Raw genomic sequence first — 4,717 nt, 5'->3', positions numbered from 1 at the left:
AAAAATATGGATAACGCAATCTGAATTGATCTGACGCTGAACAGACTTTGACTGAGCAAATCTACAGTAGCTTCTCTACGTATGTGCAGCTGAGAGGAAGTGGCGATTGAGATCTGTACGCCCTAACAATGCCGTAGCGGCAGTACGTTACCCTGTTTGCTTTATGCGGTGACGTAACTTGCAGCTGGCCACAAAGAAATACAAAAGTCTCACGGTCTAGCGATCAGGCAAACGGATCGTAATTTGCTTTCTTCCAGACCTTTGAAAGCACAGTAGATTTGAGTGTGTGGCACACCCAGTCGCTAGTCATACCAAGGACCAATTTGGATCATTTGTACGACAGAGCACACGATACCAAAAGTCAAGACTGGTAAACCAAAAAGGAATAAGTGTGCATTCAGCATACGAATAGTCTGAGACGTTTGAAGTCACACTGTCGGTATAGTAAGAACTTCACCACAGGCTCCCCAATCTAAACTATGCGCAAGTGAAGTCAGTCTCCCAAGTACCAACCACACATGCCAGGGCTTCGATCAGAAGTGGTTACCAGACCAAAGTCCCGCACTCGAGTGCTTTGCACCTCTCCAGAAAAAAAAAAATCCATTTTCCCGCAAAATGCACGAACGACACTGCCTTCACACCATCGTGAGCCAATCAAAGGGTTCTAGAGGCACTAAATCTCCCCTCCCACACGACAGCACAAACTCATGTTGAACCAGGGCAAGAGTTAAGAAACCTGTATCTCTGATATAAAAGGAAACCGCCAATTAAAGGCTTTTTTAAGTTTAAGCAGAGGGGGGAATAGACGATTTGCTCTGAAGTCGTGTCGCTTCCCATGGCAACAAGTGAATAGATACAATGTTAAAGATCTTTATCTAAATACGCTGTTGCCTGGACCTTGTTAGTCCTAGCTGAGGTGTAATAAAGATTCTGTCTCTATACGTTTCTCAGACGCCGGATTTTTATTATACAACCGAGGCGGACAATTTTCGGCAAACTCGAAAAGTTGTGAATTTATATTACGCGTGGCTCTGCACACAATGTCTGATGTACGACTTTGTAGGTTCATTCCTTCAGACCGTCGTCCCCATCCCAGGCCTCTGCTGGCACTCCAGCAGGTAGCTCGTCATTGTTCTGCTGGAGACCTGTCTGAACAATGAGACTGGAATAGAAGGGAGAAACGATAGAGGTACTCAAAGTACCCTCCGCCACACACCGTCAGGTGGCTTGCGGAGTATGGATGTAGATGTAGAACAGGGGGCTGCCCTGTCTGCCTTGTATGGCTGTGGACCTGCTGGAAAGATTTACTAAGGGATGGGCTCGCCACCAATTGCTTTCAACTCCCAACATGCCATTTCTACAAGCTAAGAATAATAAAAATTGCTCAAGTTGCGTCAGGTTGTAATGAAATCTCAAATAATTTTCTGTATGCAAAAAATAGTTGAGAGAGTAATTTGTCCTCTCTCACTGTTACGGATGTTATTGATCACAATATATGTCAGAAGCCATGGAACACATAATTACAATATCACAAAGAAAAATGACATTCATTACCCCACATTACCGTTGTCCTTAGCTCAAAAAGGACTGCATAACGCTACAACATCAATTTTTGATCGCTTATCCAGCAATATAAAATGCCTGAAGGAGAGAAAAGTAAAATTTTAAAACAAACAGAAATTTCCTCCTTGACAACTCCTTCTACTCTGTAGAAGAATTTCTATTATATAATGTGTTAAAACATGATGGGTAAGAACTAATGACTCATATTTTTTATCTTTTTTTGGGGAAGAAACTGTTCAAAAAGTAACCATATTGTTGCAGCTACATGTAGTAAGAGTTGCTTCACGCAGTGGAGAATGGCAAAACAGAGGCACGCCGGCGACTAAGTCATTGCGAAGTAGGCAGGCACAGATAGCCTTGCTGACAGCAACAGTCTACCAACAGACTGACGCAAGGACGTACACAGACCGAGCGCCGAGCGAAGCCTGGAGAGTGCTGAGTAAGGGGAAGTGAGGCCAGCACACTAAGTTACGCTGCAATATACTGTGGGTGTAACAACAAAAAGCTACCACTGAGGGCAAAAAGTCCTCCTTCCTCCTGACGGACATAAATAGTGGAGCGCAGGCAGCAACAGACAGAAGCCATTAGGAAGCAGTTTGGATCTGAGGACGGACGTGGTCCGTGTCCGAATGTTCAGTCTTCCTAGGTGACGATTCCGGAAGTCTGTTCCAGCTCGCAGGAGTCATCCGTTCGCTGCCAGATGTCAACTTCAGCTCTGGAGGTCGGCCCGAGTTCGGTCGGCACCATGGCTGACTAACTACAGCGAGAACTTCCAACAGGACCGGCCGCAGCGCGGTCTCGGTCACAGGCGCTGTCGGGGACTGACGCCTGGACTTCACGGCAACCCGGTCGCACGGCGCATGGTCCGTCCATGACAGGACTTTGCGGACATCACAACTGACGGTTTCCCAGCCGCTGGTGCAGCAGGCGTCGGCAGCTGACCTCACAGCGACGTATTCATCTCAACCACAGGGCATCCTGGCTTCAGCGGAGCACTGGTGGCCTGAGGCTCCCGAGTGCGACCAGCGGCGCGCGCTTTGCGCGCATTGTCAGAGAATCTACACAGCAGCAGCCAGGCGGAGGGATCCGCAGGGCTGGGCAGCGACGACGAGGGAGAAATTGGAAAGAAAGTTCAATAAATAATTGTAAAGCCCACGCCGTCTCAGTCTTTGGCGCAGCCACTGTGTCTGCTGCTAACAAGTGGTGCAGAAACCGTAACGAGTGGTGTCAGGCGCACCCACGCCACGACTTTGACTAGCACCATGCGGAGCAACCAAGAAACACCGAATAGGGTAAGTCTAGCAACTTCTTTCTCTCTATGTTTTCTCTGTAGCTACACATGTCGGGAGTAACGTTAAGGGATGTGAGAGTGTCATTTGAAAGGCCTAGCAGCCCTGTCGACTTATCGCAATTTCGTGGGAATGATAGTCACGTTAACTTAGTACCATCTAAATATGTAGTGTGTGGATTAACAGGTCACAAATCAACCTGAGATGTAAATGTAAAATGGCTCGTTTCACACCAGTAAGATCCATGGAGCATGTAACTAACTAACTAGCGATATGCACATATACAGATAGCGATAGTATAACGTTTGCAAGGCATAAAAGAGCCAGTGCATTGGTGAAGCTGTCATTTGCACTCAGATGATTTATGTGAAAAGGTTCCTTAAGTGATTATGCCTGCACTATGGGAATTAACAGACTTTTAACGTGTAATGGTAGTTGATGCTAGCCTCTTGTCAGTGGTAACAGTAAAGGAATATTACGTCAAATAACAGCAGGAATCAATGTAGGACGTACGACGAAGGTATGTGTTAGGACAATTTGGCCAAATTTGGCGATAATGGGCTATGGCAGCAACGACCGATACTAGTGCCTTTGCTGACGGCACGACATTGCCTACAGTGCTTCTCCTGGGCTCTGTCCATATCGATTGGATGCTAGACGACTGAAAAGTCGTGACATCGTCAGGTGAGTTCCGATTTCAGTTGGTAAGAGTTAATGGCAGGGTTCCAGCGTGGCACAGGCCCTTCAAAGCCATGGACCCAAGTTGTCAACAACGGACTATGCAAGTTTATGGTGGCTCCATAAACGTGTGGGCTGTGTTCACACGGAATGAACTAGGTCCCATAGTCCATCTGAACCGATCATTGAATTGGGGACCATTTGAAGCTATTCATGGACTTTATGTTCCCAAATAACGAAAGAATTTTTGTGGATGTCAATGCGACATGACACTGGGCCATAATTATTCGCGATTGGTTTGAAGAACACTCTGGACAGTTCGAGCGAATGTTCTGACCACCCAGTCGCTCGACAAGAATTCCATCGACTATTTATCGGACATAATCGAGGGGTCAGTCCGTGCACAGATTCCTGCACCGGCAACGCTTTCGCATTTATGGACGGCTGTAGAGGCAGCATGGCTCAGTAATGGTATCCCATGACTTTTATCACTTCCGTGTATTCATATGTAATATTTACAGTCGGTGGGCAAAACACATCACCATGCACAATATGGCGTCGGAAACCCGTTACCATTCAAAACAGTTTCCAGTCGTCTCGGAATGGAAAAATATATGTCTTGCATGGTTTTCAAAGGAATTTTATACCATTCTTCCCACCGGTCTTGGACATGAAAGTTGAGTCCTCATTTAACCTACTATCGAGCCTCAACTATTTACATTTCTTCGTTTGATCCTGGTTGTCGCTTTTGGGACATTCCCACGAGCAACAATACTTGTGTATTTAAGTCAGTTAAGATTCCAGCCATCTTCCTGTGGAGTTTAACTTAATTTATTCCCTGTTATTGAATTTGATTAGCGATATCTTCTGCCTTGTGTTCGGTTACCTGCCCTGGTCGTTGACGTAATTTTCGACAGTGTAATTTCCTCGTCGTCTTGTTGCTGTCCAGTGTGGCGTGTAGTTCGACAGCTGAGGTGTTGTTGGTCGTTGTAGGTGCCAATATTCTGTGTGTCGTTGTATTGAAATCTTGTGGACGTTTTGCTGGTTCCATGGAGTGGAACTGATTTTGGTGATTGGTCGGTCGGTCGGTTAGGTTGCCTTCAGATTAAGAAGTCGTTGGCCAGGCTGCCTGTCTCACCTAAACGGGCGTTAGTGTTACAATCCCAGGCTGACCCTTGGAAACTTCT

Source organism: Schistocerca americana, chromosome 7, assembly GCF_021461395.2.
Source record: "Schistocerca americana isolate TAMUIC-IGC-003095 chromosome 7, iqSchAmer2.1, whole genome shotgun sequence".
Lineage (NCBI taxonomy): Eukaryota > Metazoa > Arthropoda > Insecta > Orthoptera > Acrididae > Schistocerca > Schistocerca americana.
Note: the sequence above shows the minus strand (reverse complement) of the source record.